General features: G+C 37.2%; 2 protein-coding genes across 3 annotated transcripts in view; one reads left to right on the forward strand and one right to left on the reverse strand.

The window, feature by feature from the left end:
- LOC145948980 (magnesium-dependent phosphatase 1) overlaps positions 1–23933 on the forward strand; it is a 162350-nt gene that overhangs the window by 100815 nt on the left and 37602 nt on the right. Inside the window, exon 16 of one of the 2 annotated variants that reach the window (XM_083058620.1) lies at positions 16251–16289. The exons of the other annotated variant lie outside the window; for it this stretch is intronic. The gene's annotated coding sequence lies outside the window, so the exon portion shown is untranslated. The remainder of the gene's footprint in view (positions 1–16250; positions 16290–23933) is intronic. 2 annotated transcript variants of the gene reach the window in all.
- LOC145948977 (discoidin domain-containing receptor 2) overlaps positions 1–23933 on the reverse strand; it is a 152226-nt gene that overhangs the window by 92216 nt on the left and 36077 nt on the right. The gene's annotated exons all lie outside the window — the stretch shown is intronic.

Genomic DNA, 23933 nt, shown 5'->3' on the forward strand with positions numbered 1-23933 from the left:
GTATTCATTCAATCGTCGAGATTTAATCGCCATGGCTCATTAAAAGCTAATACTAACGCGTAATGAATAATCCTTTAATAGAGCTCGTAAAAAAATTTGAAGCACTAATCAAAAAGCCAACAAGCGCGTGCGTGCAAGTATTGGCGTTTATTTTATAGACGTCCTTATAGCTTTCGTAGTATTTCACCGGAACAGCCTGTTATCTTCAAACGCCTTTTAGAGGAGCCAGTTGAGTGATGTTGGACAAGCGAGAAGCAATAAAATCAAAGCGGTCTCTGACTTCTCCTAGTAAAAGAGTAGCACGGAAAATAAAAGAAGAACAAGGTAAAGAGAGGAAGGAAGATAAAGTGCACAAAGCAGAGAAAAGGAGTATTATAAGGGCTTGCTAAGATCGTGCCTTTTGCAGTTTTTGTGCGTTCTTAGAGGTAGTTAGGTAGCGTGTTAGAGTATCTTTTTAGGATAATAGCGCATCGTTTGCGAGATAACTGAAATTATATAGAAATCTCCGTCACGATTTTCGTATCCCTGTTTTTGCGATATGTCTTTGCGCTTGTAACTTACATGGACGGCGAGGCTTGAAAAGTGAGAGTGACGCTGAAACGTGGGAGAAATTTTATCAGACGTAATGCGAGAAAAGAGATTAACGCGCGCAATGTCTCATTCGCGCAAAAGTAACAAAGTGAAAGACCGTGGCGCTGGCAAAGTCGAAACGAGAACCGACGTTTCAAAGGGAGAAGAAACAGCATTCGGGGCGAGAGGAAGGGACGAGAGGGGGGATGGGGGGTTAAACTTAAACCGAAGGCGGAGACTCTCGCGGTTCTTAAACTCCGCTTTTCATGTCGCCGTCGCGTCTTAATATTTCCGCGCGAGAATCTCTCGCGCGTCCTCGACGTACCCTTGGCTAAAACACTTGTTTAAACGTCATCGTGTACAAGCAAACACACGAACAAAGTACCGTCGAGAGGTTGAGGAGCGCAGCTCGATGTCTAAAGGATCTCTCAAACAGTTCATGGAATTAAGTTTATCTTTAGAAAAGCCGGCGTGTTTGTCGGGTTATTATCAAAATTTAGCATTTATTACTAACAGATCAAAAGGCACGAAAGATACAATAAAACAATTTTAATTATAAGATTAGAATTATCCATTTATGTTGTTTGAAACTACGAATTGATCTAATTATTGTATATGTCGTACATACGGATTTATATAATTATTTTAAAGAAAAATTATATACATAAACTCATGATTAATATCGGTAAGATTAAAACATTTTGTACAGGCCGCCTTTAATCAATAATCATTCATCACCACATACATAAGGGTGGCTAGAATTTTTTCGGTATTTCCTTGAATTGCAACGTTAAGAATTTCTTCACGTTTTTTTCACGCACTGTCGTTGCATCGCAAGCGGATATCAAAAGCGCGAGTTATGATAGCGAGAAATTAATATTCATGTCGCGCGCCACCCCGGATACAAAATCTGTCATCCGAATATTCTTTTTGCATCGTCGCGAATGAGAAATCGCACGGCACGACAGTAATGCGAATCAAAGCTATTAAGCCACGGTTGATGCCTGCCCGCTGGCGTTCTCTCGAAGCATAGCTGGTCTAAAAGAAGAAACACGTTCGGCAAGAGAGGATAGTAGATAAAGCGTGTCGGCCAAGACGAAGGCGAGGCGCCTCCGTGAACACTCCGACTTCTGTGCGCGCCTCCATTTCTCTCCTCGCATTCCATCACTACGCGTCCGGAGTGCCCTAACAAGCCTCTAATGAGGAACGGGTGTTATTCGTATATCCGCCGCGGTACTTTTGCGCAATTACCATTTATCACATCTGCCCCTTCGCCTTCGTTTTGTGTCCTCCCCCTTTTCTCCCTCCCCGGACGTCACCTCTTCCGCTTCTTTTACACCCAACCTTTTTTTTTTTATTTTTGTTCCACGCCGATAGATAGACTCTAACGGCAAAGATGAGATGATGTATCTGCCACGCGCTGATCTCTCGCCTTTATAAGCGATGCTGATGAAGGTTAAGAATAAAATAAGTTGAATTATATGCGATTTACTCACAAATTTCAATAATTTACGGGCTTTGAATTTTATGTATATATCTTTCTCATTTTATTTCATCTAATCGAATATAATTATGCGCGCAAAGTTATATCATTCTTTGATAATAAAATATTAAAAATTACAATGCATGCATAAAAATATATTAATTATGTAATGCATAAAAATTCAATATTTAAATCTTTAACAGAAAATGTGAAGAAAAAAATAGAATTTTCTACAAGAATCTTTTGATCAATATATATACATATTTTTTTGTTCATATTTTCTGTTAAAGATTTAAATATTGAATTTTTATGCATTGCATAATTAATAAATATATTTTTATGCATGCATTGCAATTTTTAATATTTTATTATCAAAGAATAATATAACTTTGCTTCGCGCGCGTAATTGTTTGATTAGATTAAGCGAAATGAGAAGAAAAACAATATATAAAGTCTAGTTATAAAAAGAAGCGAGAATGATCACATAACTTTCTTTCCACACAAAAAAATGTTTTAAAAAATACATAATTGTATATAGAGGGAATCTTCTCCAGAGTTTTTTCATACCAATTTTGTGACATTGTACTTTGTTTTCTATTTTGTATAGGCGTTAGAATAAGTGATTGTTTTTTCGTCATAGAAAATGTGTAATCAATATTTGAAGCAACGTATCATTATTAAATTTTTAAGAAAACTAGGTAAAAAGAGTAAAGAAATTAGACATATTAAATCTGGAATGTATCTAATTTTTTCTAAAATTGTCGAAAAGATTTCATCTCGTTTCTTTTAAGCATCTTAGAATTCTGGGAACCATGCGCGCACAAATTTTTTTATTCCAATATGTTCATGTAAAATTTTTCATATACTTCCTTTATCGTTCCGCAATTAGTCGAATGATTGAACATCGATCTTTACACACGATTTGTCTTTTTTTCTTGATATTATCGTCCGTTGTTGAAGTACTTGGCCCTGTCTTTTTATCATTTGTAATATCCTTTCTATCCTCTTAAAATCGTCTTCGCCACTCTCATGTACACATGCTTGATTCAAAGTATTATCGCTGTTTTTAACGTGTCTATCATTTCTTTACGTTTTTATCCAGTTTTGTTAAAAGTTTATAATAACGCATTGCTCCAAATTTTGATCACATTTTCTATGGCACAGCGGGATAACAAATATTTATTTCAATGCCTATACAAAATAAAAAACAAAAAAATTCAGTAAAGTGAGAGTAAAATGTCATAAAATTGGTATGAAAAATTTCATGAAAAATTACTATACACAATCATGTGTTTTTAAAAATACTTTTTCTTTTTAGTCAGTTTTTATATACATATATATATTTATTTGTTTATTTACTTGTGAGAAATTATTTAAATTTATTAAGTAGAAAAAGAAAGTAAATAAGTAAGTGATAATAATTTAACACATAAATGCGATATGTATTAAAATTATTCTTAAGATTTAATATATCATAACATTTTCTTCCGTCCATAATGTAAGACAGAGTGCAAAACAATCAGGAAATATTCATCTTGCAACGAAGTAATAAATTTGCATCGTCGCAGGATGTAGAAACGTCGAGTCACTAGTCGCAATTAATTCACGTCTTGAAGGGTTCGGTCGTATCCATCGAGATCAGCGATCTACGAGATAAGTCCACGGAAACATTATTTATGCATGTAAACGAATAGGATAAGTACGTTAGAGCGTGCGGTATACACATCCACGAGATTTGCGCGTTGGAAATCTAATCGACTCGTATGTTAACGGTATGTTAATTTAAACGGATCCTGTAACTATCTTAAATTTGTTATTCCGTTGGCGGGGAAACCTAACCCGAGCTTCTCCAATTAGTTTTGATTTGAAATCGTTATCGGTTTATGCATCATGCATGCTGTGAATTTACCAAGGTAAATTCTGGCAAGGATATACGGTTTCTATATCATATTGATTATTACCAACGTTTTCGCGTGTTGTTCGCGTCGAGGTAATTTCCGATTTCGAAGTTTTCTCCTCTCGTAGACGCCAGCATCGTTTCCCTTCGATCGGAACGAAAACGAAACGCAGAAAACGATAGCAAAAATAGCAGGGAAACGGTAAAGTAGGTCAGTCGTGGTCGGGAATGACTTTTGCCGCAGTTTTGTCCAGTATTTCGTTGGCGTCGAACTTAGGAATTTCCGATCCAATGATATCGGTCAGATCGTATCGGGGAAAAATCGGTCTCGAGCTAGCGAACATCGGGAAGGGATGATGATGGAAAAATAAAAGAGATCGGTTTGGAGTATTGTTTTCCGGCATGGTTATTTCCTCTCAAAATTCCATAGTGTAAGATAGAAATCTCTTCTCTCACAATCAGTTTTATTCTTGGCTCAGCTCTGATTTTACAACGCAGCTACCGGAAGCGAAACGTTCATAAGAAAGCAAGTCGAATGCTTAGGGGGGGAGGGGGTGAAATCGAAAATCAGTTTTACGCAAATCGAGATAAAGAATGAATTCGATAAAATTTTCTGCGCCCATCAATAAAGATTCAAATAAATATTTATCGTTATTCGCGTTATTACAATCAAAATAATTGAATCAAAATTTTGAATTTATAAATCTCGGAAATAAAAAATACGGAGATAGTATTTATACCTAATAATTTATATTGTATAATCTATTTTATCTTTCTTATGAAAATTACGAAAGATTCATAACTGCTTGTAAAATATATTTCGAATTCTTATTTATATAAGTGCAGTTTTTTGATCTGGTTGGAAACTACAAGCATGCTTTCATCCGCTTCAGTTATAATACTAATTGATCGTCATCCTTTATCGATGACAATCATTTTGATTTCGACAATGGTCTTTCATGCCCGTTGGATGGATGTTCCATTCTACGACACGAGCTCGTTCCCCCATCCGAGGATAATCGCGGGGGCAGGGCAGGAAAGGGTGAGAACGTGAAATTGATGAAGTAAGCGGTTGTCGGGATGGGTAGAAGGGCATCTGGAAGTAGGGCAGGATCAAATCGAAAATCAAGTTTATACATGGACGCTCGACGTTCGTTTTTAAAGTCCGGGAAAACGCGAGGATTTCACCCGGCTGTCGCGCTATCGTTCCAGTCAACTAGAGCGAATCTATGCCGTTGAAAAGTCGACCAGGCAGCTTCTACGGTCATTTCTTCAGAGAGAGAGAGAGTGGAGTGATAGAAGGGATGCGCTCGGGGGCAGGAATAGATCCAGGGATTCTCTCTCTTTCTCGAAACGGTTATTTCTCCGTTCATTAACTTTTACGGACTTCCTCCTCCAGCGAATTCACGATTCTCGCTTAGTGTTTCTGCGACGGCTGCTTCGCGATTTTCAATGGCGTGCGACCTCATTACCGAAATGACGCTCATTACCGTTGTAAGCGTGGCGGATAGGCGATGGCGATGTTAGTCAGAAAGGGGCAGGGAAAGCCGGCTACAGGGGGGTGGCGAGTTTTGTCACAATGTCACACTCCCTGTAAAAAGGATCGCCTGGTTAATGACCACGAGTTATTCAGCTGCACATATAATCGCCGGACGGGATGGGAAAGAGAGATATACGATATGAAAGAGAGAGACTGTGCTATTGAGACCGAGGACGCCGAGGATCCTGCGACGGAGTTTCGCAGATCGCTCTGAATAGGGAACGAGATTCTCCAGAAAACCCGACGGGGACGATCATCATGCGTTACGATTTGTATGCGTCAGACTTTCGCTGTGTTTTATACACGAATGGGTTCGTGCGACGCACGAAATGACCGTCATGAGAAATAGGAGGAAAAAAGTCTGCTTCATATGAGCTATGAATATGGGAGCGGAGTCGAATAATTGAGTGAATGTTTAAATCTTTATATTGTACATGGCGATATTCTCATTCGTTAGTCACGTATGTACGCGGTCGCGTCTCTATTTCGGATATGCGCGACCATTACTTCATCTGGCAAAATGCTAGGTTTATTGTCAACGGTGTGCACATAAACAAATTTTCATTTAGCTCGCGGCATGCATCAAGCTCGCGCTGCAACGTGCATCATGATCTTTTGTCTGCATTTATAAAAACTACACTTTGCACAGTACCTGTGTTAAAAATATAACATTCGCACCATATTTTTTGTAGTATAAAAACAGCAGTTTTCTTTAATTTATTTGATTAAGATTTTTTTTAATTGACAGAACATTTCATCCGCCTTAATTAATTAGTCAGAAAGTTGTGTGAGTTACTAATCAGTAAAATTAAGTAAAAACAGTAGAAAGCAATTTGAAAAAAAAAAAAAAAAAAAAAAAAGGAAACGGAAAGCAGATTGCATTTTTTCTTCGTTCGATCAACGATGAGAAAACATTGATTCTCAAGAGACTCTCCTCTTTTCCTTTCATCTTTTCTGTCATTTCGTATCAGCCATCTTGAAGAAAAATTCGATCGATCTTCGCGTATCGGAGGAATGGAAAGAATCTTATCGGCAACATACCGAACGTCCCCCTCCTCCTTCACCTCCTTGACTGTAATTCGCAGAGCATATCGATAATCAAGACCCCAACAGCTAAGAGAGATTGAACATCGAGTACGTTGGTACGCGTGCACAGATCCGAGAGGGCATGGCATTTGGCGGAACTTTAACAATGCTTTCCCTTTTCTCATCCCTTCTCGCTCGTCGTTCGCCCGGGCGTCAGCGCGTCGCGTCCGTGTTAAATAACAATGGGATCGCGCAAGTGGGACTACTCGAAAACATTTGCCCGTTTCCTTGTCCCTGTCCCTCCTTTTGTCGCGATTCATTCGAGCTTCCGCATAATGACGCTTCGCGTCTATGGAGCAGCCACAGTCGTATTCACGAAAAGGAAAAGGGCCGCCATGCCGTGTCGCGTTGCGTCACCTTTCCTCTTCCGGTGGTTTAATTGTTGCGCTAACATTTGCCTCGCGGCTATCGGCTCGACTACGGAAGCGCAGGAACATCGTCATGTAAATAATACAATTACGGCCAAGGTAACGCGTATTGATTTGGGGTTGTCTCGTCTAGCTAACGGTTCTTTCGCCATTTCGTGCCTGTCGCCGATAATATTAAAATATTCAACTTGCTGGGAATAAGCGCGTCTATTAAAGATATTATTGATATGCTTGCATTAAGCAAATTACATATCTTATATTACATACATCTCCCGATTGAACGTATTTTTTTTATTATTATATAGACTTCATCGGTTTATTCTGTCGATGATAATTATATAAATGTTAATTCACTATAGATATATATATTTATCGAGATACCGTATATATTTGCTAATCAATTATGCAATTAATATCGGTATAATATAATGTTTATTTAACAATATAATATGTGTTAAATGACGTAGTAATTGTGAAACCTTTGACAATTACATTTGCTCGTTATAACCAAAAATTTGTTAATTAGGTCCAGGTTGACCCTACCATATGTAAGACTAATATGCCGTAAGGCACTGTTTACCTAGACCAAATTTGCATTCGTGAATATTATGTCCACACGGTTCATATATGGTCGGTATATTGTATAAAACCAAAATACGGGCGCGCGATTATACGCAGTTTCACCCGAGAAACATATACATATGAAAGTAGTTAAATTTATCGAAAACTCGGCAGCAATCGCTCCTGCGCGAAAAGATAAGAAACGGCGAGCTCTTTATCAGAACGCGTCATGTCGAATAATATTTTCGATTTGCGATTTCATTCGTAACCAATTGCGAACTCGCGAGATGATTGTTTCCGCAAGACCCGGATATTCGACGGCGCTACGCCCATGTTCGATACACACAAACACACACCTATGTGTACGCGGTCCGTATACGGTCGAATAAACCGTGGAAGAGTTTGTGCACAAGCCAATCTCTCATTAGGTTAGAGCAAATTAGCACGCGAACCCAAACACACGGCAGTTAGACCCGGCGAGCCACCCCGCGACCTCTCTGGGGAGACGTTCCGTTTCGAGATTGATTATCCCCTATCGGCTCGTGCGCAGCGTTTCCTCCAAAACTTAGCGGGACCGGCATCGATAATGCCGGGAGAGAGAGAGAACGATCGTAGCGAAGGGGGCGGTTGTTTCTGGTTTCGGGCGAGTACAGGAAGTGCGGAGACCGTAAATTTTCCCTCTCAGGGTCCGGATCATAGACCGCGCCAAGGATATACAAAGCGAGTATGCCGCGGTCGGATAAGCTTTGCGGCATACGGTCGATCAATCGACGACGACTATCCCCCTCGTATAAGACGTTCCCCCCTCTATCCTCTCCCATTCTTCGAGGAATTTCCGACAGTTTGTTTAACTTTCCGTTTCTCCACGGTTATCGCGAGGAGCAAGCAAGAGAGGAAGCTTTGCCAGTTATGCGGTAATTACTTTTCTGAGATATTGTCATCGGTCTCTCGCGCTTTATTAAATAAACAACTTATTGCGCGCGATGTAAACCTCGACGAGATTTTATTGCGAGAAACTCGGAGACTACCTTTCGCTAACCGGTACTCTTTTCCGCCACAACGCGCGTTATTATTCACTCGGAGCCCTCTGCGGTGCAGTCAAGTTATATCGCGAATAAAACAAATCTCTCGACTTCGCGTTTCTGAGGAGATGCGCTAAAAAAAGGAGAGAGGAGCAAAAAACTTTGCATTTATTGCATACCGACTGGATAGGGTAAGAAATAATAAAGAGAAAGCGACGAGAGACAAAGAGAGAAAGAGAAAGAGAGTAAGTCGTATAATTGTTTGGAGAGATACACAGGAATGCTCTTCCTCTGTTTCAAAGACCTCACTGTGCGAGTGTATGTAATTCCAAGAGAGTCGTGTAAAGATGTAAAGTTGTGTAGAAAAATTAGTGCTCATCGCAAGACACATATCGCGGAAGCTATGACATTGATAAGTCGTGAAAGAGAAATGTGTTCCGGGAATAGCGAGCGAGAACGGGAAGACCGCGATGAAGGAAAAGGGGGAATGCTCGAAAGGGACCGGAGACTATCAAATCGGATTTCCAAAGCTCAGTTAATGTATACGATTTCCAAGGGGCGAATTACCGGGCAAAAAGCGAGGGGTGGAACGCGAGGAGTGGTTTCCTGCGACTGAGATCGACCACATAACTTTGAGATTAATTAAATTTAAGCGCTGTTAAAAGGATTAATTAGTAGTACGTACTTCTGCGAGGACACCGAAGCGCTCGGCACAGAATTATGCCGAGACGAAAGTTTTGCCGAAGAGGGGTGAGTCGACGGCTGAAGTTAGGGGGTTCGTTTGCCGCTGCCCGAAGCTTTGGAGACTTGGACAGTTGGTTCCGAGCGAATAGCTTGAGCGTCGTATCAATTGCAACTGTAAATGTTTTGCGAAAGATATTTCCAGGAAAATTAATAACGCGAGAGAAAGACGGGAGTAACACGATTATCTTTTTATAAAAATTGATAATACTTGTCTCTTGAGTTTGCAAATCAAATTAGTGACTCATTATGCTATTAGAAATTTTATAATGAAGGAAACGTTGCAAAACTTACCACTGAATTATAAGGAAAACAATTATTAAAATAAAAAATGTAAAATATTAAAATATAAAAATTAAAACATACTAAAATATATACATATATTAAGACAAGTATCATAGATATTTCTCCCGGCCATGAAAGATAAAACTGGTCGCCCTCATTGAATCTATAGCCCAAGTAATAACAATGAAATTATACTATATTGCGTTGGCTATTGTAGTGCCAATCTATTGTCAATCCAAAGTTCTCAGGTATTATCTTACTAAATATGCTGCCTAGCTGCGCGCGAAAGTGATACGAGCAAGAACCATTCACAAGCCCGAGTACCTTGTACTTATACCTCGCAGGAGTAACGGTTGAAGTACTCTCTAAAGCGGGCAGACCGAATGTCGAACGGCTCAGTGTCGAAACAGCCAATTCCAGTCTGTTAAGTATGCTTCGCGGTTTGAGGACTAATACTTGTGCCAGGGATGTTTCTAGCTAGCCGGAGCGTCTTATCGAGCGCGTTATACGTAGAAGTTCAATTGAGGAAGGATGCGCGTTCGTATATCCTGAGGTCAGTTTACGATGCGAGGGACAGGCATTTCAATGCTTGCCCTAAAGTTAAAATTATTTGGTCAGTTTCCTCGAGACCGGAATTTTTCCTATAAAGTTACAAAAGATACTGAGAACGTTTTTAAAATTTATTTTTACCGAGTTCATCAAGACGAGGCACGCGGGTTGAATAAAATATGATTTCGAAATTATGTAGGTCAGTATGTCGTATATATATTATATACATTTAGGAAGGAAAATTATTTGAAATTTTTTTCAAGTTATCGCACGATGGAAAAAAGCTGAAAGCGTGATTAATTCATGATCGCGCAAAGAGCGTTACGAAAGTGGCCTTTTGTCTCTATCTAAATGCGAGCTCTATCAAATCTATGCATGTTTCCGATGAAAGAGAATAAAAGATGATATTGATAACAGCGAACAAAGATCGTTTGCTAATCGTTTAAAATATTTAATTCTGCGCACACAAAGCGATCTACCGATAATTGACGTTAATGATATTCGATTGCCTTTGATTATCCATTATTTGACTGGTACGAGCTGAAAGGAGCGAGCAAGAGGTCTCTCCGGCGGATCGCTTTCAAGGCACGTCTCGGAAATTTTCATCCCCACTGTTTACTTAGCTCGCGCAGAAGGGGAGGGACGGGAACTTCCGATTGTGTAGACTTCGCAGCTCGGCGAAAAGTCGCGGTTCTCATCGTCTTTCCCATCCCGCCGATTCTCGTACGCATTCTTGCTTCCTGCCATCCGCCGTCGCTGCTGGAATAGTAAATAAGAATGGGCCCGCCGCGTCCTTTTCGTCCGTATAACGTTCATTTTACCCGGGGAATGTCGGGAATGGCGCCCGAGGAAGGACGCGGAAACGAAGGCAAAGTGAAAGGGAACGAAAATGGAGACGGGGGTAGGAGAAAGAGGGATGGGCAACGAGAAAGAGGAGCGAAAGAGTGAGCGGTGTGGCCCAAGACAGCGGGGACATTGTTCAAATTGCGGAGAGTGGAGACATCGATCACCGTGGTGCCTCCGCAGCTGAGCCCTCGGGGACAGACACAAGCGATCTAACCGTCCCTCTTCTTCCTCTTCCTCCGCTTTTATATTTCTCGCCCTTACTCTTTCTTTCTCTTTCTCTTTGCGAGAAGCCTAGCGATTTCTTTTTTTCGTCAAATCGTCATATTTTTAAAAATTAGTTTTCAAATATTTACAAATAAGTCTAGTAAATTATTTTTTCTTCATTCCCCTATTTTTTTTTGTTCTCTTCGTCCGCTCTCGTCTGTAAGAGCGATGCACTGGAAAACATCACGTGCTGATCCCTAGGAGCGGCCATTCTCCTCTCGCCACAATCGACGGTTAAGCACCATTTCTAAACTTTCGTCTGTGTATATAGCTTTTATCGAATCGATACGCCTCGCATTCGGGAGGGTCAGTCAATATTCAAGGGAAATCGAGCGGCGAAATTCGTACGGCAGGAAGATCTACCGCTCACCGTAGGACGGAAAGCCGTGAATCAGAGGCTCAACTCTCTTCCGGGATGTGCGAGTTAAACTTTTATTTCCGACGAGTTTGCATGCGCGACGCGACGTGGCCGCTTCGCCATCGGCCGATTCTGGATTATGCTCGTGTATTTTTGATATGTAAACGTCGCGCGCGTCGTCAAAAAAGGAAACAACTTCGCGCTCTTTGTTACGTAAATTTTTACAACTTGCGAACTTGTATTTGTAGATAGCAAAATCTAATAACTGATTTTGGGAATAGATCGAACTTCAAATTAGATTAAAGTATCGACGCGAACATCTCGATTTACGTATCGAGGAGAAAACGTTGCGAAATCCTTGGTGCTTATTCCCGTCAACTTAAAAAGTGAAATCGATATCCGGGACCATCGATCGCGCCGACTAATCCGACTTGAGAATACGCGTCACGTTAAACGTTCGCCACGAGTCCATGTATTCGAATCCAAATCCAGATAGGTATAAGTGGCACGGCAAAAAAGCTTGACGAACAGAAGCGCAGCGTGGATCCTGATTTTGTGCACAAACGGCCTCGCTTTTTCCGTCCGGCGTTTCTGCCAGTCGGCGGAAACAAAAAATTCTTGCATCCGGGGGGAGAGGAGAAAAAAAAACAGGGCGTCGACCGACGAGACACTGCTCGTTCTCGCACACGTCGCATTGGATAGCACACGAGCAGGAGCCAGGCGGAGCATCCAATCCTAATAACGTTGAAATTTTTATACGCCGACATGGGCGAATAAATTCTTGGATCGCGGCCAGTGCAGGGATCCTTTCCTTCCCCCTTTGCCTTTCCCCGACGCGAGATGCGCGCTCTCCTCCTCGTTCTTTGATTTATTCGAGATCTAGTCCGGTATTTATCTCCCTGTCGGATACGACATCGATTTGCTTTCGGTTGAATATTCAAGGGTGCTTTGTGCCGTCTCCTTTGCGTTCGATTATTAGGTGCTCTACTTTCGTTCACGATCGGCAATTGCCGCGACGAATTATTGATCGGTGATCAGGCCAATTATCGCAAACGATAGTTTCTCGTAAAATACTCGAGCCGTCCTGATTAATTACGCAAAGCCGCGAAAGATACTCCGTTAGGATGCCGCGAGCATGTTCTTTTACTATTTAACGTGAGATAAAATGAGCTCCTAAAGCAAACGAATTTTCTCTTTCCTCTCTCTTTCTCTCTACTCTCTTTTTTTCGGTATATTATTTATTTCATCTCGGTGCCTAAAATCGATCCGATTCTATTCGCGAGTATTTGCTTCGCTTTGTTCTGCTCAACTCCTTCGTCAGAGCTCCGTTCATCTGGTATTCTCATCATGAGAAATCAAATTCGGATATACAGCATTTTCACTTTCGTAAAATATTTATAATAAATCGTAAACGAGAAAACTAATATTTGAGAAAGATTTTAATTAATTGCTTAAAAATGCTGCAAATTGATTTCAAAGATATTAAATTTTTACATATGCATTAACATGGATTAATATAGCTATAATAAAGTGATAAAAATAAGAAGTTAACAATATCATTTGATATATTAATGTTTTCTCAAATTATTAATCGTTACCAAAGTATTTTTAGTTGTTAAATAAATAAAAAGTAATAAAAGATATTACAGAATTTTTGAAAAAATTTATAAAGACAAGAGAATAATAATGTATAATAAGTAGAAATTTAATTCTTATATGAGTAAAGAATAACTTTAGAATAAATTATTAATAAATATTTACAAATAAGTATGTACAATTTTCAAATTAATTATTTATAAATGATATATTGTGGTTTTTCATTCGATATTACGATTCATGTATCATTATACATTATCAATTCGAATATGAAAGATGAATAAATTACATTTAAACTGCTAAAAAATGAAAGCTTGATTTGAACCTAAGCGTTGTTTAAGAAACAATTATGATCCGCAATGGAACGATAATTTAAAATTTTTATTTTCTATCATTTCTTAGCGTGTGAAATATATACATCGCATGAAATATGTATGCATCTGCTTAATTCCTGTCGCCTCAGTATGTTTAGAAGTCATTAATCGTGGTAGTTAATTAATTGAGAATAATTGATGATTCGCGCGCGTGTAAGCATGCAGAGACAACGGAAATTTATCAAAGCAGATATTTCATATAAATGTATACATTTTAAATAGAGATTAGAACGACAGGAACCAGGAGTTATATATTATTATTTTATTGTGGGTGGGTTTCTATAACTACATTAGGTTTCGAATCGCATTTTTTATTTTTAGATATAATTTGTCCATCTTATTTTTTCGGATTTATAGTGCACAGTAGTACATGAGTCGTAGAATGAATCTACGTCTGAAATAATGAAAAATAAAATCGTGAAACATTTATATATGAACAATATATTATATTAAATTGTGTATATATATATATATATATATATACACAATTTAAGAGGAAACAATATATTCTGTATGTATTCAGACTTTATAGCGCGTTAAATATTTTATGACAATAAATAAACTGTTATGGAATTTGATACTCGTGCGGCGTATATCGTGCTATTGTTTATAAGCGGTCATTTTGTGTTATACGCGCAGCGAGACTTGAACGGGAAGGTAGTAGTGTGATTTCAGTGTCATCTCGAACGGGACGGTAGTACGTGACTCTCAGTGTTGTATCTTCATATCTTTCGAAGTATGTGATTTTCGTGTTCTCCCGTCGCGATACAAAATAAACTGCGATTATGTCATAAATGTAATAAGCAAGTAAGTGCTTAAATTGCTGTATGATCGTCATATTCTTGTGATATACGTGCGATCGTAATGAACCGTGTTTTTCGCGAGTAAGTATAAGTATCATGAAGAAGGGCAAAGGATATACATGAGAAAGGAGAAGGCTGGAAAGATATATCGCGGAACTTTCAAGTGCATAATGAGTAATTTATAGTTTTGTTAATTTATTATTCTTTATTTAAAAAATGAATTGTTCTTATCTTTGCGATAGTGACTCACTTTACATCATCATATAGATATAGAATATAAAATATTCTATATCTTCTCTGTATATTCTCTCTCTCTCTCTCTCTCTCTCTCTCTCTCTCTCTCTCTCTCTCTATTTCATTAAATATTATACAATATAAAATCAATATAATTTCTTTAGATTTGATTTTTTTGAATTGTGAAATTTTATTAATATTTTGTAAAATTATGTGTTTAAAACAAAAATTTTTCGCAAATTCTATAATTTCTTTTACTAGAACAACACAATCGCGCCCATTCTTCAGTTTTATGTTTAAAAAAATATTTTTTTAAAAATAATATAAAATTTGTTTAAACTCGATTGATATTTTTTCATAGAAATCAGCTGATTAAAGCGTTAATTTGCTAATTAAATTTTAAAATAATATGTTAAAAAATTAAAATAGTAATATGTTGTAAATAATATGTTATAATATCTTATTCTCGATTAATATTTTTTGATAGAAATCAGCTGATAACTTTCAAAAATATTAATCAAGTTTAAAGTATTATAACATATTATTTAAAATATATTATTATTTTAAAAATTAATTAGCAAATTAACGCTTTAATCAACTGATTTTTATCAAAAAAATTATATGCACTTTATATATCATAATTTTATTATGCGCAAAGTAAGAATATAGATAGATTAAGTAGTACGAGTCAACAATTTCGCACTACGTTTAGCCTTTTCGTCGCGCAATCATTTAATAATTAACATAAAATCATAAATGCGAGTCAAAAACAATGAAAATTAACACGCACTTTATATATCATAATTTTATTATGCGCAAAGTAAAAATATAGATAGATTAAGTAGTACGAGTCAACAATTTCTTACTATATTCAGCCTTTTCGTCGCGCAATTATTTAATCATTAACATAAAATCATAAATGCGAGTCAAAAATAATAAAAAAATAACACGCACTTTATATATCGTAATTTTATTATGGGCAAAGTAAGAATTTAGATAGATTAAGTAGTATGAGTCAACCATTTCTTACTACGTTTAGCCTTTTCGTTGCGCAATCATTTCATCATTAACATAAAATTATAAATGCGAGTCAAAAACAATAAAAAATAACACGCACTTTATATATCATAATTTTATTATGCGCAAAGTAAGAATGTAGATAGATTAAGTAGTACGAGTCAACAATTTCTCACTACGGTTAGCCTTTTCGTCGCGCAATCACTTAATCATTAACATAAAATCATAAATGTGAGTCAAAAACAATAAGAAACACGCACTATATATATCACTAGACAACGCAAGCGCGCCATTCTTCGATTTTATGTTAAAAAGAAATGTTTTAAATAATGTTATAATACTTTAAACTCGATTAATATTTTTTGACAGAAATCAGCTGATAACTGATCAGCTGATATCGAGAATAAGGTATTATAACATATTATTTACATATTATTATTTTAAAAATTAATTAGCAAATTAACACTTTAATCAGCTGATTTCTGTCAAAAAATGTTAATAAAGCGAAAATTTGCTATTTAAATATTCTAACTTACATATTTGTATTTATATTTATATTTATATTTCAATATAAAAACATTTTTTCTAAACTGCATTGTTTATAAATATCCGACACACACATATGTATCTACATAATTTGAATATTTTGTTTTCAGATCAATGTATGCTGTATACTACAGCTATTGCACGTATCGGTGAGTGAGAAAATTATTTATTATAACATTTTGATAGCGGTAATAGGGCGTATATAATAATGTTGAAAATATTAAAATACTAATATATTTTAAATATGTTATAATATCTTATCCGCGATTAATATTTTTTGGCAAAAATCAGCTGATAATTGTCAAAAATATTAATTGAATTTAAAATATTATAACATTCCTTTCTAAAAAAGGCATGTTAAGTCGATTCTCGCAAGTATTGTTGCATCTTTTCCGCGGTGCTGATTGTTTCGATTCGCATTGTGCGTTATATTCGTAGCATCGAGAGGCTGTCATCGCGAGGGTTAGTAGTTTAACAGTTTGTTGAAAATAAAATTAAATAGAAAGATATGTTTTAAATAATATATTATAATACTTTAAACTCGATTAATATTTTTGACAGTTATCAGCTGATCTATCAAAAAATATTAATCGCGGATAAGGTGTATTATAACATTATTTACAATTTATTACTATTTTTATATTTTTAACATATTATTATTAAAAAATTTAAATTAGTAAATTAGTAAATTAATTAATACTTGCGAGAATCGACTTAACATGCCTTTTTTTAGAGAGGGAAAGGACTATTTTTTATTTGTTTAAAAGGACGAATAAAAAGTTAATTATTTTTTAAAATCTTAATTATTCTGGATATAGCTTTATATAATTTAGATATATTTGTATATTATAAATTATATACGCATATGCGATGTGTTCTACATCTCTGCCGGTGAGTGTCAAATTTTTTTTATATTAATCTCTCGGAGTTATCAGCAGATATTATATCACAAAAAATATTAATTAACAATTTAAATTTGCAATGATGAAGAAGTTAAATTTTCTTCACTATTTTAAGAAATTATACTTGTGAATAATATACAGTGTCTCAAAATTCGCCAAATTATATACTATATACTATGATAAGAAAATTATCCAAAAATCAAATACAAAATTATTTGAATTTCTTAATTTAATCAATAATTTTTGACATATAAGCATTTAGAGTTAAATCAGAAACTACGTTTTATGATGGTTTTCTGTTCACGAGTTGTATGATGGATTAGCGATCGCGCAGATCTTTGAGGCCTCCGTTAATCTGGTATTTCTACTACGAGAAATTAAATTTTTATGTATGATATACATTATATATGTGTATATATATACGGTAACAATTAATATATTCGAATTTAATTTTTTTGTGATGCAAGTGGTTATCGGGTTTGATTAAACGGCTACACTCTCAAGATGCGAATATGTTCGCTAGGTATTTGTAGTACAATGACGTTCAAAAGCTTCGACAAAGGGTGCATGCATACCTCGAATGAATGGAAACAATGCGACGGAGGCAGTCGATGGCGAGTTGAATTGTGGTGGCAACTTATCTGGGAGTTACGCCAACGCTCGCTATGCCAGTTCGCACTTTGGAAAGTTTAAAAGCGAATCCAAGTCCTCCGTCTAGCAAATTTCCCCACACTGTAATTACTCATATATTTGCGTAGTTTTGTTTGGGCCCATATCGTTGCAAATATACTGTGTCGTAGCATTAATTCAGAAACACAGCAAGTTGTCTCTTTCAGTTATTAGGTTGCCTTAGATTTATCATTTTTTCTTCGAATAAAGAAAGAGTAGACAAGAGTCATTATTTCAGTGAGATATCAATGATATCAATAGTTTTTCTTAACTAACAATTGGAAATATCAGGAACAAATACAATTTTATTTTGTAAAATTTCCGTTTTGAATTATAAGAATATTAAATATAGAAAATATTTTTAAAAAAAGTTACGAAAAATTATATTTTATCACACACACATACAAGTTATTACTAAGAAAAATTCTCGATTCTAAATCCGTCAAAGAATATACGTTGACAAAGGAAGGAAATGAAGTTGCACGCGTTCGCGAAAATTTTGCAAATTTTCCCATCTCTGTATATTTTATCTCAAATGCGAATAGTCGAGATAACTTTTCAAGACTCTTCCTACGCGAATCTCTTGCGCTTTAGCAGTAAGATTCAAGAGGAGGAAGACAATTCGCGTCGTCGCGAACGAGAATCGCGGTACAATTTTAATTCCGTTACTCGTGAAATGCTGGATTAGAATGGCTTAGGGATGGCTGTTGACTGCCGCTGCGCAACGCGGATTCGGTGCTTACGTTTCAACGCGATGAATATTTAGCGACAGTGTTTCAAAACGTTAAGACGCTTCGCAGAGACGGGTGGCTGTATCCCAAGGTTAACCCTATATCTCCACCTACGAGTGCCTAGCACATTTCCGCAGGGCGTTGTAACGGGATACATTTCCACATTAACGTTCTGACAACACGAATTTGCCGCGAGCCGCCATCGGTACGGATGACAGTTGCAGGTTTACAACTGTTCATGTTTGCTTTAGTTATGTCACGTTACATTGACTCCAAAGACATTCATTGCGCATTACAGTGAAAATCTCTCTGGTATTCCTGCACGTCTCTAGTAATCTTATTAGAATATTACTGAAAGAAGCTTTCTCGCATATATGCAGATAAGATTATAGTCGCATATGTCAGATTATAATTCTAATCTATTTATCTAGTCTTTTTCTTGCTTTCTTAATTTTTTCTCGCTCATTATAGCAAATGTTTAAATAGAATTTTAGCTTTATCATTCAGCATTTTTTCTTGTACTTTGATGATATACAAAGAGAACATATATCTGGAATTGCTTAAGTATTTTCGACTTTTTATAATGAGCATTCAAAAATAATATTAGAAACTTTACCATCTCCATTTTTTTACAATTTATAAGTACTAGACAACACAAGCGCGCGCTGCGCGCGCGCCATTCTTTTCTAAGAAGGCGTGTTATATCGATAGTCGAAAGTCTCGAAGTGATTGTTGCCTCTCTTTCCCGTGATGTTGATTGGCTGTCTCGAATGCTATTCTGCGTTATGTTCGTACCATCGAGCGGCTGTCATCGCGAAGGTTAACAGTTTTGACAGTTGTTTAAAATAAAATTAAATAAAATTAAATAAAATTCTTAAATCTTTAATCTTTATTATTACTCTGCCATGAGCATAAAATAATAAATACGAGTCAAAAATAATAAAAAATAACACGCAATTTATATATCATAATTTTATTATTCATAAAGTAAGAATATAGATAGATTAAGTAGTACGAGTCAACCATTTCTTACTACGTTTAGCCTTTTCGTTGCGCAATTATTTCATCATTAACATAAAATTATAAATGCGAGTCAAAAACAATAAAAAATAACACGCACTTTATATATCATAATTTTATTATGCGCAAAGTAAGAATATAGATAGATTAAGTAGTACGAGTCAACCATTTCTTACTACATTTAGCCTTTTCGTTGCGCAATTATTTCATCATTAATATAAAATAATTAATACGAATCAAAAACAATAAAAAATTATATGCATTTTATATATCATAATTTTATTATGCGCAAAGTAAGAATATAGATAGATTAAGTAGTACGAGTCAACAATATTGTTGACTCGTACTACTTAATTTATCTAAATTCTTACTTTGCGCATAATAAAATTATGATATATAAAGTGCGTGTTATTTTTTATTGTTTTTGACTCGCATTTATGATTTTATGTTAATGATTAAATGATTGTGCGACGAAAAGGTTAAACGTAGTGCGAAATTGTTGACTCGTACTACTTAATCTATCTAAATTCTTACTTTGCGCATAATAAAATTACGATATATAAAGTGCGTGTTATTTTTTATTGTTTTTAACTCGCATTTATGATTTTATGTTAATGATTAAATAATTGCGCGACGAAAGGGCTAAACATAGTGAGAAATTGTTGACTCGTACTACTTAATCTATCTATATTCTTACTTTATGAATAATAAAATTATGATATATAAATTGCGTGTTATTTTTTATTATTTTTGACTCGTATTTATTATTTTATGCTCATGGCAGAGTAATAATAATGATTAAAGATTGACAGATTTTATTTAATTTTATTTTAAACAACTGTCAAAACTGTTAACCTTCGCGATGACAGCCGCCCGATGGTACGAACATAACGCACAATAGCATTCGAGACTTTCGACTATCGATATAACACGCCTTTTTTAGAAAAGGAAATCTCAAATTCTGAAGGACTTATTATCTTGTAAGAATATCGAACAGGAATTTTTATAAAAAATTAAATTGTAAAATATGCTCTAATAAATATGATTTAGACGCGCGTAAATCTAGAGAAAATCTTGTCGTTTTACAGATATATTATAATCCCAAATGAAAGAGAGATTTATCTATTTTTTTTTATATCATTTAATAATCGACAGATGACTTTAATTTTATATCGCGATGCGCGGGACGCAGGAAAAGTCAATGACGCCAATCGATTTCCTTGGGAACTGTAACGCGTCGCGATTCGCCGCGGATTTTAATCCGCCGTGTTCAATTAACGAACGCTCGCCGAGCCGTGACGCGTCAGCCGTATCATCGCGCGTAACGATTGCTTTCGTTGCGCGACAATGCAGTGCCGTTCGCAAATTGGAAAGCGACGCGCTTCACGCTCACGCGCCGGTGGCCGCGCGGCACGATCAGCGCGTTAATTATACAGATCAAGGGACGTTGGGTGTATTTTAGGTAATTGGGAGCTTGCCGGAATCGTCGCGCGCCCCTTACACAGCCGCCACGCCTCCTGTAACCTCTGTGGAAGCGCTTGTATACGCACGTGCGCTTCTCTTGAGTATATCGAAGGAGATAATGCCGGCGAGAAGAACGATAGTGAAACCACGGAAACGAGGTACATTCCTCTTATCGTTATTTTTCGTAATAATGCTTAATAGCTTGATGCTGCAATATAAAAATATTATGGATTCATAAAAAAGAGTGGATCATAAATAAATTTAAAAAGCAAAATCTCTGAGATAAAAGTAGAGTCGGGATATATAAAATTCAAAATATTAGAGTGCAGATTTTCGAATATATTATGCGTGGGAAATATAATATTTAAACTCTACCAATTTTGTAAAAAAGCACTTAAAATAAAATAGCAACAGTATATCTATCTAATGCAAGAGAAAGCGTACTCTAATAATATCCGAGTAACGACAGCCATTTCGTTTATCGATCTCCGAGGGAGGCGGTCCATTTTTACCTGGATACAACGGAGAAGCGCTCATCCGGTTGGATATCATTTATTTAGAATACACTCGCTAGCTCGCGCGGCGCGGAACTTTATTATTTACGAAACTTCGATACACGCGCCGTTCGAGATGGAACGATACGTTAAGTGATTGGAAATTATAGTCGCGCGTGAAGGAGGGTATAGGGACATGTGTGCGGGTGTGTGAGAGGATTACCACGTCGGGCCAACGTTATTTTCGTGCGGCAAGCTCGATAGAATCGAACGACACGTCGGGACAAGCCGGAAAAGCTCGCGCCATTCGCCGATCCGTTTGTGATTTAGCGCAGCTGCAATCGCGCGATTCTGTCGACTTGGCGCGGTCGGGTGGTGGTTTGCGAAAGGGTGCGGGTGGGTACCACCACCTATGGACGCATCCACCTACCGGTTTGTGCCTCGTGGCGGATGACTCTCGTAGACTGGTGTTAGGGATCCATTAGCTAATGGCCGCACCAGCCATCTGCTCGACATAGCTTTTATTCACCCATTGCACCCCTTCCTATCTCCATCTTTCTCTCTCTCTCTCCCTCTCTCTTTCTTTGTCGCTTGTGCTTATTGCACTCTCTTCATCTTTTTTCCTCGTTTACTTCGCTGTCCTGCGGTTTAGTGAGGCCCACTGCACGAGCCAACGATTCATTTATTCATATTCTCTCTCCTTTTTCTTCCTCTCCTCTTTGGACGAACAGTGCGGTCGTTAGGTAACTTACAGCATGATTTCTTCATGCTTTGGACAGACCGGCGACAATGTGGGAAAAAGCTCGAGATGTTACATTAATTCGCGTCGACGAGGAAGGATTTCTTGGCAAAGAAACGGAAGAAGTCTGTCCCCGTCCTTCGTTCGTCGTGTCTATTTGTATTCGCGTACTTTACCGCTGTCCACTTACTTGTTCCCTCACGAGTTGAATGTCTTCAAGAATCTCGTGACGATGATGGTTAGGCGAGGTTTTGCGGGGAAGCTATGGAAAAGTGGTCGGAGTCGACGATCCACTTGGTGCTGCCAGTTTGGTCGTTACGCCTTACTCGCTGGAGAAGAGTTTGCCCGATTTCCGGATAACGAGAGTAGGAAACTTCCCGCCACAGAAGTCTCGACACGTGAATGCGACCGGCGTACGATGCGGCCTTTAAATATCATCTCAATTCGTTCTGCATCTGAGTCGCAGTTTCACCGCGAGAGTTTCCCGCGAAAAGTCCTTGTTCCGTTTCCGACCGCTTAACGAGGCTCGTTATCTCGCGTCGCGTTACGATTGAAGCTTCGAGGACGTCGCGCGTTGATGATGTCTAATGCGAATGTCATCGCATTTCGTTCGTTGGAATTATGTCGTCTCGACGTCACGTCGATCATTGGGGATCAAGTGAGAATTAAAAGTATAATTAAAAATAATTAAAAAATTTTTCTCATTAATTAAACGTTTAGGTCAGTCGTCCAGATTGGATATAAATTTTACGGAGAGAAGTGTAAAGCGAGTAAAAAAATAATAATTGAAATTCCTTATGATTTTAATAATTTAAATTAAAAAAATTCCTTAAAAAATAGGTTGCAGGCAGATGCTGCGAGCATAATATAAGAATTGAATTTACTTGCTGGCATATTTCTGTGTGCGCAGGACTCTTGCGTTTAACATTTTACGTCTACGTTTTGCATCCATTGTGAACATAAATACGGCAGACTAGCGATTCTCGGCAATTAAGTGGGGTGCATACAGAACGTTATTACAAATTTAGATGAGATGCGCGTGTGATGACGCATAATTCGCGCTATCGCGGAAAATATAACGCGCAAGCTTTTACCCTGTCGTCGTTACCGTCCTTACTTCCGTCAAGAATGACAGAAACGCATGGATTCGTAGCTAACCGAAGGAGGTGCGCGCAGAATTTAATTTCCGGTCGCTAGTGTCGGTTATCCAAGACCCAGCGTCATGGAAACGAATACTTGTATCTTTGCGACAAAAGCGTCTCGACTTCCTTCGTAGGATTAATGATATCATTGCTTGGCAATACTTGGCGCGCTCGAAGAAATGAATCTTATTCTAGTAATTTAAACTCTCGTCGGCAATGGGGTTCGACGATTTTAATGAACTTTGAACTTACTTTTACACGCTAATCAATCTTAATTCCAAAATCTGCTCACAATTCAAAATAAATGGTAAATAAAATAAAATAAAATAAATATACGATAGATAAATATATAATAAAATTCAGGGATATCTCATTTTAATAAATTATTTGGTTTCGCTCCATATGTACAGAAGTCGGAATCATTTATTGTGCATCGGAGATTAAACTCGTCGCACTTTTTGCGGAACAGATGTTCGCCGTACGTCAATATTATACGTCACGTTCGCCAGTGATTTCCCCAACAAATTGCACGCGAGAGTTTGTGAAAACGATGCCACATAAATTCCCGTGATTATGACGCGGACAGAGACGAACGTGATTCACCGTGATTTTATTCACGGCCGATCGGATCT

The sequence above is a fragment of the Prenolepis imparis genome, unplaced genomic scaffold (assembly GCF_030444845.1).
Source record: "Prenolepis imparis isolate NDT839.2.m4 unplaced genomic scaffold, iyPreImpa1.0 SCAF_2, whole genome shotgun sequence".
Lineage (NCBI taxonomy): Eukaryota > Metazoa > Arthropoda > Insecta > Hymenoptera > Formicidae > Prenolepis > Prenolepis imparis.